This window comes from Chrysemys picta, chromosome 17 (assembly GCF_011386835.1).
Source record: "Chrysemys picta bellii isolate R12L10 chromosome 17, ASM1138683v2, whole genome shotgun sequence".
NCBI classification, from domain to species: Eukaryota; Metazoa; Chordata; order Testudines; family Emydidae; genus Chrysemys; species Chrysemys picta.
The window spans coordinates 21,861,699-21,875,261 of NC_088807.1; positions in this window are offsets into that span (position 1 = coordinate 21,861,699).

Here is a 13,563-nt window from a genome sequence, read left to right on the forward strand (position 1 = left end):
TTAAGACCCCCAAAGGGTGGTGGGCGGCACAGCCCGTCCCCGCAATATTTTATCCACCAATGAGGCCTTGTTTCCAAAGCCCCAATTTTGAGTCACGTATTTCTGCTCCCCCATTTCTCCCGTGTCCCAGGCGGGCCCCAGCCCGGCCCGTGGGTTCTGTGCGGTGGCCACTCGGGTTGGACTAATCCCGTCTTTCTGTCTCGCCGACTTTCCCAACGTTCATTCATCCAGGTTGTCGTGACGCTGCCAGAACTTCTCACTCACCTTTGTCAGCTGAACCCACCACAAGGGGACATTTGGGGGCTTCGGTATCACAGCCACCCATGGGATGGGGAGATTTGGGGAGCAAGAAGCTCTGGGGGTTTGTACAATAGAAATACAGGGTGGGAGGAGGTCTATGGAGAAAGGGTGGGGAGATAAATGGTCTGGGGCACCCCGCTGCAGAGAGAGGAAGGGGACAGACACCAGGGGGGCAGTAAGTGCCATCATTCCAGTGCCAGGGCCAGACACAGCGTCCCCACTCACAGCCCTGGGCAGAGAGCGGCCCGGCTAGGGAACAGCGAGTGGCACCCAGCGCTGTCACAGGGGCAGTTCCTCTAACTGGTGCTGGTGCTCGCAGGGTTAGGGGCTCAATCCTGGGGGTGCAGCAGTCGGGTCAGGAGCAGTCCCAAGGTGAGGAGGACTCTCGGAGGCAGGGGCTTTGTGCTGACATCTCAGCCCCTCCCTCCCCCCAAGGGGAAGCGATTCACAATGGAGTATGGACCCACCCACTGGACTTTTAGAGTAAATTATTTTCAAAGATTACCCCACATCATTGGACGACTAAAAGGATGTGGTAGGGCAGGGGTCCCCAACGCGGTGACTGAGACGTCTAAGTGCGCCCGCGTACTGGCCGGCGGATGAGCATCCGCCAAAATGCCGCTGACAAGCAGCAGCATCCAGCCGTGTTGCTTCTGAAATGCCCCCGATTTTCGGCAGTGACGCTTCTGGATGACGCTGCTTGTCTGCGGCATTTTGGCGGATGCTCGTCCGCCGCCATGGTCCTCCGTGGCTCGTCGTCTGGCACCCACCAGACGAAAAAGGTTGGGGACCACTGTGGTAGGGGAATTATTTTGGGCCATGGGAGAGATGGCAGTGGGCTTCCCCAAGATATCTTCCCCAAAATATCATTATACTGAGGTTTTATGGGTTTGGAGGTAGTAGTGGTTGAGCAGCGTTTTATGCTTTGAATTCCAGGAGTCCTTTCCTGTAAAAAATGCAAGACATTATGAATCATGCAAAAGGTTTAATTTGTGAAACATGTATCCATTTCCATTGTTCATTGTTTTTACGATGGTATCCCAGTGGGCTGAGGCGGTCCATTATGGCATAGGGCCCTGTCCATTTTGATTCCAGGGAGTGGCCCCCTTTTTCCAATTTGTTTCTGTATTAGGCTGTCCTGTAGCTGGGACAGAGAGCTTAATTTATTCTTAATTGCCTCCAGGTCTACAGCATGTATAATCCCTGCTCCAAAACCAATTTCTCCTAATATGTTGTCTGCTGCCGGAGGATGTTTCCCTGCAGCATTTAATACACAACAGTGCTCTCAACATGACAAACAACACAAGACAAAACATAGATCACAAAACACAATTTCTATTGTGACAGGTGATTCATGGTATTTTGGGTTGCTCTTCAGCTGGTATCAGCTTTTCCTGATTTTCTCAAAGACAAAAAGAACGTGTTTCTACCCCTTTGGGAGTGGCAGATTCTTGCTTAGAATATTCCTTTCTTTTGCTGATTGCAGGCAAAACAGAGGAATTATACCCATGTGTGTGTTCTGTAGTCAGGCCAGGTTTCAATGGCTTCTACCTTTATCAGTTAGGTAATTTGCATTAACACCGATGCTATCTGGCTTGCTGTTGGATCGAAAGCCATCAGCAGCTCAGAGACTCTGTCTTAAAAGGGACACAATCAACTTTCACCAGAGTTCCTTCATAGGTTCATAGATTCTAGGACTGGAAGAGAGGTCATCGAGTCCAGTCCCCTGCCCTCATGGCAGGACCAAATACTGTCTAGACCGTCCCTGATAGACATTTATCTAACCTACTCTTAAATAACTCCAGAGATCTCCGATTACTTTTAACTGCTGCTTCCAGAACACACAGCGATTTAAAAAGGAAAACATAACCTCTTGTCGCTCCCTTTGGAGCCCTCGTAGGTTTTTAATTAAGTAGCATGGTAGGTTTGCATTTCTTTTACCCCTCTTACAATATACACCGCACATGTCCTGGGGAAAAGGCACATTCCTTCCACACTGCTCTGTTTTTACATAGGTGTATATAGATTACATCCCCTTTATACATTTGGGGGCAGTTAAGTTCCAATAGAACCCCCTTACGTTCTTTTAGCAAATTTGACTACTAAATTGTCCATAGTCAAATGATTTCCATTAGATAGTCTCTTTGCCTGGATTGTTCACAGACATTCCTTTGGAAAAGGGCCCATTTTCCTTCAGAATGGCTGCAAAGAAACCAAGAATTCTCTTTTTCTCTCACACTTCTACAACGTTCAACTACTTAATTCCCTCCAGCCTCTGCAGGGTTAACTTCTCGCTCTCTTTCCTTTAATCACTTGCTTATCTCCCAAAATGACACCTTACTCCACTCAGATTTTATCATTCCAAGAACTGTTTAAGGGATTTAAGTTCCCCATGTCTGCAGTTACTTCTTCCTTTACACTTGACACTATGCCCTTAGGGCTTCCAACCCGTTTTCCATTTTTTTTGGTCTGCTGCCTGCCTGCTTGGCTGGGCCCGATCCTGCTTTTCTTACTGAACCGTCCCTTCCCATGGGCACAGGCTTTGTTCCACTACCAATTTAGCAAGGAGGGTTAGGCTCCTTAACTAGCCCCCACCCCTCCTGGTCCCTTTCCTCTTCGTAATCACCCTAAGGGGTGCTCTCCTCGTAGCTGGGGGTGCCGTACATATGACCTTCTCCCCCTTCACCCGCTGGACCTCTCCTCGGGCTTAATGAGACCTGCTATAGGGGTGCAACAAGGGTTCCACCCAAAACTGAGGATCCTCACAAAGGGAGAGATGAAAGCCAGCCCACACAAGGGTCACCCGATTCCTCCCCTGTGAGGCTCACCGCCTGGACCGAACGCACGGCCAATTGACGTTTTAACTGTTCCATTTTCTTTTCATGGCACGCACACTGCCGCTGCAGCGTATGCCGGGCACGGATGGTCAAGTCTTTGACGAGTCCCTGAAGGACCAGTACTTGCTTATCCAGTGCTTCCAGGCAGGGGCGTTCTGCCTTTTCCACCTGGAAGTCCTGTCTCAAGGCCTGCAACCTGTCCTGGGCATAGGTTTGGGTTGCAGCCTGGTTAATGATTTGCGCTTTCAGTTGCTCAATTTCCCCCCCCCCCAGCTGTCGGGTACACACCTCTTACCTTCTCCCCAACTCCTCGTTCCATCCCGACAACATTTGATACCACATGGCTGCTGCAGTCCAAATTAATACCACGGCCGCCCTAGGATTTTTACCCTTCTGCTTTTCTTACATGGAACCCCGGGGATTATATCCCACCTTGGCGAGAGCCCTCTCCAGCCGGGAGAGGTTCCTCACCCCCGCTTTGAAAGAGGCAGCAGGGTCTTGTCCCTCTTTACTGCCTCTCCCATGGCTCAGGCATCAGGGGCACCTGCCTCCCATGACGCCAGCTGACCGGGCAGCCGGCTACTGTGTCCACGCTCCCTAATGCCCATACGTCTGGCATGGAACCCATTGCTGATGCCATCGCCCACGACTACGGGACTCCCGAGTCCGCGGCTGTACCCTTCTGTTTCCTGAACATGCTGACCCAATCCCTTAGTACAACTCTGAAGATCTTTTAATCACTTTGAGATTTCACGTAGCTCACGCTGGCACCGGGGCTTCCAATGTTACCCCACCAGGCCGGAGGGAGAGACGCTAAGCCTCTCTCTGTATTGCTCGGCCTACTACCACCGAGGGTTCATACACCAAATACAAAACCCCTCCCGGGGCAGAGCGAGACACCCTAAGTTCTCCTCTCATGCTCAGTCATGCTACGGCTGAGGGTGTATGCACCGAGGATACCTGTCGCATGGAGCGATGGTCTCTAACCCCACCTCCTATTGCCCGGCACTCCTATGACCGGGGATTGACCCACCTGCACCCTTCCCCCGCCGACCGGAGTGGAGAGAGGAACGCTAAACCCCTCTCTGGTTCTGAGCCATGCTACGACTGAGGGTGGGGCACACCTGTAATCATAAAATCCTCAACATGAAATATCAACAGTGCCGGGCAGAGCAAACATGAAATACCAAGGGCAGAACAGTTTGCGCGCTCCACAGGGCTCCCCCCCTCCACAATTCTCCACCAAAACTGTAACTGATTTCTGTTACCAATCTGCCTGGGGCGTCAGGTGATCAGGCTGAGGCCGCCGGATCTTTAGGGGAGGAGATGAAGGAGCACACCAAGCGTCCAAGTTTTAAAGCTTTATTGATAAAATAATAAAATAACAGCAGAGAGTGAAGGAAGCGTTAGTGCCCCAAGCTCCTACCCACTTTCATACTCACACACGCTCTACCCAAGACTGGCCAAGCCTGGGTGTAACGTCGGAAGAAGAGGGGGAAGGGTGGACAGGAGTTCTTTCCTGGGCCCAGGTTGTCCGGAGTTCTCTGTGATCTCTGAATTGCTCCAGCTCTCAGGAGTGTTTTTAAGTCCAGGGTTCCTCTAGGGGTGTTTCGTTCTGCAACCTCTGTTCCTGGTGTTCTTTGTACCAGCCCAAACCAGCGTTCTGTGGTCCCCTCAACTTTCCCAAAACGCACCGGCTAGACTTTGTTGTCCTCTTTGTTTTCCTCCATGCTGGCCTTCGCTTGTCTTGCTCGTTATGGGCTGCCTCGGCAGGTCTGTTCAGTTGCATCTTCCTTTCTCAGGGCTGGTCAGTGGATTCCAGGCCCCCGTCTTTCTCGGCAGGCAGCCAAGCGTCGGCTGTGAGCTGCAGCCTTGGGCTGGAGTCGGTGCCTTGCCTTACCTTCTGACTGAGCGAGCTGGAGTGTCGAGTTAACCCGTTCTCTGCTTTCTTCCTCCTTCCCCCTCTGGCCTCTTGCAACCTGCAAAGGAATCTTCCATTCCACACCCACACCTTTGGCCCTTCCCAAAATGCCCTGCAATGCTTGCAACAGAGTTAGCAATATACAATGCATATACAATGCTGATCTGCCTCCCCCAGGGTTCGCTGTCTGACCCCCCTGCTGGGTCCCAAAGCCATACAGGCGTTCAGCCAAATGGATGGTGTTGAGACGGGGGACTATGACCTGTTCAAACAGGCTTTGCTGCTGAAGTTTGAACTGACCCCCGAGGCGTACAGGAAACGATTCCGGGATGTGCGCAAGACCCCAGGTGTCTCTTACAAGGAGGTCACCAACCTGCTGGGGGAATATCTCTGAAAGTGGGGGAGGGGCACAGGGGCCACTACCGCAAAGGACGTGTATAACCTGGTGGGGTTGGAGCGGCTGTATGACATCTGCCCTCCAGACCTTAAGATGTGGCTAGTGGACCGGAAGCCCGAAGATCTGTGCAGGGCAGGGGCACTGGCAGGTGAGTTTGTGGACAGCAGATCGGGGGCAGGAGGGAGACCCACATCAGAGACTCAGAAGGGGAGTCACCTAGAGATCTCTCCAAGGTGGGACTCCAGGAAGCCCAACTCAGGGGTGCCCGTGAATGCCGGGGTGGGCCGAACCCCCTCGGGGGAGTTGAGGGACCTGAAATGTAATTACTGTGACCAAAGGGGCACAAGGTGGCACAATGCCTGAAGATGAAAGAAATAGCAGCCAATCAGAACCCACAGGGTGTCAACTGGGTGGAAGCCCATCGAGAGGGGGCACCACCAGTCCAGGGGGGCACAGTCGATAGTGCTATGACAGGGGGAGGGGACCACCAGGCCAGGCCAGCAGAGGAAGGCAGGGCTCCAGGTCCAGAGTGCCCATGTGATGAAGTAGGAATGTTCTTAATGTTTTCTCTGAATACTGTGTGGGTGCCTCAGTTTCCCCTGTGCATTTCTCGAGTGTCTAGGGGTGTGTGATTGTTGCAGAGCCCTAGGGGGCCAGTGGGATGCTGTCTGCACAGAGAATGGCAGACACCCTGTCTTCTGGCAACTAATGGCCTGAGCCCCTCCCCTGCAAAGTTGCCAACTAAAGGTGTTGAAGAACAAAGAGATCAGGTGACCTTCTGGCCCAGGAAAGAGACAAAGGGAGAGGAGGGGCTGGAGAGTTTCAGTTTGGAGCTGGCTGGGAAAATGGAGCCCTCCTGGCCTCCTCTGACCCCGCAAGATGGACCTAACTGCGGGATTCCTGTGGTCTGTACCTGCAAGACCTGTCTTGGACTGTGTTCCTGTCATCTAAATAAACCTGCTTTACTGGCTGGCTGAGAGTCATGGTGAATTGCAGGAAGCCGGGGGGCAGGGCCTGGTCTCCCCCAAACTCTGTGACAACTGGTGGCAGAGGTGAGATGTACTGCACCCTGTGGATGGTGCATCCTGCAGTAAGAGACTGGGGAGCAGTAAAACAAAGGGGGATTGATGAGGACCAGGCATGCTGAAGTCTAGGAGAGGGACGGTTTCAGGGGGTGATTAACCCCTGGGAGTGTGTGACCAGCGAGAAGGACTGTTGCAGTAATGGGGTCCCCCTGGGGACTGCGGTGAGCAGTCACAGGGGTGGAGTTGTCTGCACCTTGACCCTGGGAGAGAGAGGGTGACCTTGAGAAGGGCTGGCACAGTCGGGGTTCTTCCTGGAAACCGTGGGGAGCTAAGAGCTCACAGGCCTGTGAGTCCACAGCAACTGGGAAACAGCGGAGTGATGGCCTATCACCATCTCCTCAAGAAGGACATTGTGATCCTGTGCAAAAAGAGAGGGTTAAGCATTGGAAAGTTCACCAAGGCCCAGTTAATCATGCAGCTGGAGGACGAGGACCACTCTAAGAAGCAGATTCCTGACCCAGATGGGGCTACAAGAAGATCTGGGAGCAGCTGGAGCAGTAGCCAGGCATCCCCAAGAGTCCTGTCCCCAACCAGACAGGGGTCTTCACAATCGAGTTCCCCATCGGGGGATCAGAGACTGATGGGACTGGAGCTGAGTCCGAGAGAGCAAGAGGACCATGAGAGACAGTGAGAGCCCCTGAAGGAGCTGCAGGAGAAGCAGCAGCAGCATGGACTGGCGATGGTGGAGCCGAGAGGCATAGGGGACTTCCCAGGGGTGAGTGGGGATAGACCCCGGGGTGCCAGTTCCGCAGGGAAACTCGATACTAAATTGCTGCCCCTGGTTAAGGAGGGCGGAGGGATGTGGATGCCCACCACATGGCCTTCGAGCAGGCTGGCGATTTGAACTAGGGGGACCCTGCGGAAAAGCCCCAGTATCTAGCTCCCTTGCTGGGTCCCAAGGCCATAGACGCTGTCAGTCAGATGGGTGGGGTGGAGGACAGGCTTCCACTCCTGGCTCCGTCCTATATGTCTGCGTGGAGTCTCCTGGGCTCAGGCCCCACGGACCCCCAGTGGGAGTGGAAGGTGGTGGTCAATGGGGGTCCAAGGGGTGGTCAATGTTGTCAGTCCCTGGGTGGTGCAGCCCCACCAGATGCTGAGGGGCTGGGTGACCTGGGTGAAGGTCCTGGGGTGAAGCCCCTCATCCTGCCCATGGCCCAGATCCCTGTGCAGACCCAGGAGGGGTTGGGCTGGCTGGTAGTTGGGGCTCTCCAGGATATCGGCTGTAAGGTCCTGTTGGGGGATGACTGTGTCTTTGTGGGAAAGGATCCAGGTCCTGCTCCTGTCATGGCCTAGGATTTGAATTTGAATCCAGGGAAACAATTGGCTAAGAGGGAAATGGTCAGTGAAAATGCAAATGACCTGGCTGGCAGGAGGGAGGAGCTGCTGGGCTCAGAATACCTGCCTACCTGTAACCAGACCCTTGGGGCTGAGCGTGTCGGAGAAATGCTCCCCGCCCCCCTGCACACCGGAGAGGGGGCTCACGCTGGCTCTGATGCTGTGACCAGAGCAGAGAGCTCGCTGCCTGGCCCCATTGGGACAGCAAGGGCAGTGCTGGGCACGGTGGGAGCCGACACCCCAGCTGAGTGGGGGGACACACAGGCAGGGCAAGTCGGCTTCCAACCAGGTTTGCCTGGTCCAGATGTGCTGCTCGGAAGTGATTACACAGCAGGGAGGGAGCTACCAGGGACAGGGCTCAGAGGGGCTGTGACCCCAGGCCCAGCCAGCGAGAGGGAGCAGGTCCCACTCCCTTCCCCAGCAGCTGAATTCCAGACTGAGCTGCGGAAGGATCCCTCCTTGGAGAAGCTGAGGGAACTTGCTGGCCACAGCGCTGCAAACCCCCTTGGCGAAGGCTGCAGGGTCAGAGTCCTGTGGGAGAAGGGATTCCTGTACCAGGAATGGGCTCCCCAAGGGGACCCAGAAGTATTGCCACAGGCGATTGTACCTGGCCCATAACGTCCCTCTCTCAGGACACCAGGGAATCCAGTGCACCGGACAGCAGCTGCTGCAGAACTTTGACTGGCCCAGAGTCTGTGATGCAGTCCAGCAGTACTGCAGGTCCTGTGACCCCTGCTAGAGGGTGGGGAAGGCCCGGGATAAGGGTGAAGCCCCCTTGAGACCCCTGCCCATCATGGAGGAGCCTTTCCAGAAGGGGGCTATGGACATAGTGGGGCCCCTCAGCAAGGCGACCTGGTCGGGGAAGAAATACATTCTGGTGGTGATGGATTTCGCCACCCGCTACCCAGGGGCAGGGGATCTATCCTCCACTGAGGCAGACACCATGGCAGATGTTCTGCAGACCATCTTCAGCAGACTCGGGGTCCCTAGTGAGGTCCTTACAGACCAGGGGTCCAATGTCATGTCAGCCCTGCTCTGGGGCTTGTGGGAGAAATGTGGGGTCTGGCCCACCTGGACCTCTGCATATCACCCTCAGTCCAACAGGCTGGTGGAGAGATTTTATGGGACCCTGAGGATGATGTTGAGGACTTTTATGAATCACCATCCACAGCACTGGGACAAAAACAACAAGGAGTCTGGTGGCACCTTAAAGACTAACAGATTTATTTGGGCATAAGCTTTCGTGAGTGAAAACCTCACTTCTTCGGATGCAAGAGCACTGGGACAAGTACCTTCCACAGGGAAGTGCCCCAGGAATCCACAAGGTTCTTCCCCTTTGAGCTGCTGTATGGGAGGAAAGTAAGGGGACCACCTGCATCTGGTAAGGGATGGTTGGGAGAAGGGGGAAGACCCCCTGGTGGATCTCTTCCCTGACATGGGAGCCAATCCTCCCATCAGGTGTCACTGGGAAAACAGCCTAGGACCTGGAGAGAGAGGTCAAGGAAATGCTGGCTTTAGAGGTGATCCAGCCGTTCACCAGCCCATGGGCCTCACCCATGGGGCTGGTCCTCAAGAAAGATGGGTCGATCCGGTTCTGTGTGGACTATCAGAAGCTTAATGCCATCACTGTGGTCGATGCCTACCCCATGCCTAGGCCTGGTGAGAGTCTAGACAAGCTGGGCTCATTACCTCTCTACTATGGATTTCCCCAAAGGCGACTGGCAGGTGCCTTTGGACCCAGATGCCAGATTGAAATCTGCCTTCACCACCCCTTTGGGGCTCTTTGAGTTCCTGGTCCTGCCTTTCGACCTCAAGGGGGCGTCGGCCACCTCCCAGCGCCGGGTGAATTGGTTACTGAGGGGGATGGCAGAGGCGTCGTTCCTGGGCCACAAGGTGGGGAGCGGCTGCCCAAGTCCAGAGCCGTCCAAGGTGGAGGCGATCAGAGATTGGCCCATTCCCCAGACCAAGAAAAAAGTCCAGGCTTTTATCGGGATGGTGGGGTACCACTGGGGGTTTGTACCCCACTTGAGCTGCCCCCATCACTGATCTATGGGAAAAGGAGAAGCCAGACGAGGTGGTCTGGAGCAAGCAGTGCCAGAGGGCTCTCTGTATACCGAAGGAGGCTCTAATCCAGGGCCCGGTAAATCTGGTAAACCCAGACTTTGCCAAGCCCTTTGCAGTGTTCACCAATACCTCAGACACAGGGCTGGGTGTGGTGCTGATGCTAAGGGGGAGAAACTCCCCATCAGGTACCCAAGCAAAAAGCTGCAGCTGTATCTCTCCTGAACCCAGGCGTCCTAGCACCCTCCCGTAACACGAGCCTGCGTCAAGCCGGGACCCTGGGTTCAACCCGATTGCTTGGCTGTGTAGACGCAGCCCCCCGGGGGATTGTGGGCTACATTTGGAGGACTTCCGGAGCACGAGGCCGGGGGGGCTGTGTCTACACTGCAGAGCAATAGGGCTTGAACCCTGGGGGCGGCTTGATTCAGGCTGGGACCCTTCACTCCCATGGGGTGCTGGATCTGAGACCCAGGGGAGCACGATGGGTGTGTAGACGGAAGGGCGGGTAGGCCTGAGCCTGGGTTCGAGCCCTGGGCTTGCATTGCCGTGGAGACGCAGCTGCTGAGTTCACCGGTGCTTCCTGCCGTTGCATGTGGATGGTTCACTGTTGGGCCCTCTGGTGTCCCTCTGGATCTGGGTCGGATTCAAACAGTTGCTTAAGGGCCCAGACAGCCTGGTGCCACCTGCACCTCCGGGTCCACGCTGCCCCCAAGAGCAGCTATAACTCTAGTCCTCCCCCTATGTTACCTGCACACATTAGGGCACCCCAGATTTTCCCAGTCCATAGGGCCCCAGGCGAAAAGCACCTACCCTTACCCAATCTGTAGGGCTCAGGGCCACCTATGCCCAATTCGTAGGGCTCAGGGTAAAACGAACCTGGTCAATTTAAGTACCCACACCCTTTCCCAGTACGTAGGGCTCCGGGTGTATTCTACTTCGGCAGGTGTGCAGGACCTTTTACCAGTGAAAGAGCCTTACACAGTAATATTCTTAACCCCTATTTATTAACAATCACCAAAACCAGACTGCACACGCTACACAGACAATGCTCACCACTCCCAATAAGACAGATGAACATTTCTTGAAGGCCAGTCAGGATCAGGTCCATCTGGGGGACTCCAGTTTCTGTCCGGTGTCACTGGCAGAGCATTGAGGTCTGGTGGCTCTGATCTCTGGGGCTGTGTCCTGGAGTTGGTTCCCAAAGAACTTCCTTTTGGACCCCAGTTTATATGGTGAAATTTGAATTCTGCTTAGCTGTATCTTAACCAATAATTGTACTGAAATCTAGCTAACCAATCCTAACATAGTGTAACAAAATTTTCTAACCAATCCTACCCCACCACCTTCATTAATTTACACCTGGCAAAATTAATTATGTAACAGACAGAAACAATTAAAGAACCAGACGGAGATCAGACAGACAAACAATGGGGAAGTGGGGACCATAATGGCAAAACAATAAAGCAGTGAGGGTTTCACAACCACAACTATTGAGAAGTGATTTCTTGCCAGACAGGATGTTATCAAACCAAGTTTTCTTTAACCATCTCAAGATCTGTTTCTTTCTCTGGTGATAGTGGAGGCCATTAGGACGGGGTCTTCTTCTTAGCAGCCTGGTATTACATTGTTTTAATGTAATGTAGATGCAATGTGAGGATGTAACTTCCGGCTTCTCAGCTAATGTCTGCTGCTTGGCTGCTCTTTTAATCTGGCTGCAGACAAAGGCCTTATTGTTACACCCAACCTGATAGCCATTCAAAGGACAGAGGGAAACTGAGGCATCCTGAGGCTTAATAAAAGTATTACAGGGCATTGCCCCTTGGTCAAACACAGGGAGACATCCCCGTCCTGCTGCGGGAGGCAGCTCTGCAGTGCGTAGAAATAGGGCGGTACCCCTTTAAACAGGAGGTGAGCCCTCAGTGGGCGCTCACCAGGTTCTGGGTTGTACAAGAGGTCCCAAAGCGGACAGAGCAACTGGGTGCATGAAGCCAGGCCGGGGCAGTGGGGGTGTAGCTGGTGAACAGGGGTAGGTGGCACCTGTCTGGGGGGCTGCAGAAGGGACAGAAGGGGAGGGCATCCAGAGCTGCCCAAAGGGAGGGGTGGCTGATGAGTTTTGGGGCAAGTGGGGCACTTCCCCTGGCTCCCAGCAGCATCTGCAGCTCCCTCCACGCTGCCCCATGGCTGCACAGTCCCTGCCTAGTGCTGGCACTGGCCGGCTTGTAGGATGCTTGGGAAGGAAAAGGGACGTCTGGTCTGGGACTGGCTCCCCACCACCAGGCCCCCTGAGGCAGAGGACTATTGCCAGGGGGTCTTGACCTGGCTGGCCATACACTGGGCTCTTAGCCCAAAGGCTGGGGCCAGGTGGGATGGGGACCCCCTGACTGCAATGGGATCTGGGCTAGATTCTGATCCCAGCTTCCCAGAAGTCAATCTGGAGTCACCCACTTCCTTCCCAGAGCCTGGAAGAGAACCCAGGAATCCTGGCTCCCAGCCCCACTGCTCTGACCACTAAACCCCACTCCCCTCCCAGAACCTGCTATAGAACCCAAGAGTCCTGACTGTTGCCTGATTTAGGGTGTTAATAATATTAATTTAGATTATAATATTAATTTAGACAGTATGGGTTTTCAGCTCACCAATCTGTTTGATCAGAAGATAAAAGTTCTTGTCCCGAATCAGGCTCCACAGCAGGGCTGGTTTTAGGAAGTGCGGGGCCCAATTCGAACATTTTCGGCAGGGCCCCGGCAGGGATGACTAACAAAAAAAAAAAAAACATGTAAAAAAAAGCCTTTCATTTCTTCCATGTATTATTTATTTTCCGTAATTATATGTAAGCAGAGTCAGGATGAGCTCTACTCTGACATCTGGTGGTGAATTATGGCGAGTGTGGAAAAGAACTCCAGGGGCTGATCTTGTTTGCATAGGCACACCCACCCGCCTAGCCTGGGACAACAACAACTGAAAGTGGTTACTTTGGCTGGTGTGGGATCCCCAGTTTCTCTGTTATTGGGGCAGGAAGAATAAAGCTTTGTTACCCTGATTCTGTGAATCAAGGCCAGTGGAACTGTTGTATGACAGAGGGACTCACCATTAACTATGTAGCACTCGCTAGACAAGGGGCATGGGTTACAAAACCCAGTGAATGGAAAGAGGTTGGAGACAGGTATTTAGTACTTGGTGGTATGAGCCCTGAAACACCAATTGTACTATCTCCTCTTGTCAATGTTGAATAGCAAAGCTAATTTTTATTCCCTTAAAAATCTAATTACAGGTTGCTATGTTGAATTCATTTTGGGTCAATAGCGCAGCAGCACTGGGGTTCTCCTACTACAAGCTGAAGTCACTAAGAGTTGAGATCACTGAGTGCTGTGTTAAGTAGTGGGGGAGCCTGAAGATTTATTGTTAAGCAGCAAAAGGAACCGTTTGCAGGATGGTTGGCGTGGCCTACAGGACGGTGAGTAGAGCAGCGCTGACCAATGCAGTTTGTGGGACAGTTGGTGTGGCCCATGGGACGATGAGCGGAGCAGAGCAGTTTGCAGAATGGCTGGAGCGGCTCTCGGGACGGTTGGAGGAGTGGAGTGGCTCGTGGTGAAGAACCCCATGGAAAGGTGGGGCAGTCAGCCTTGG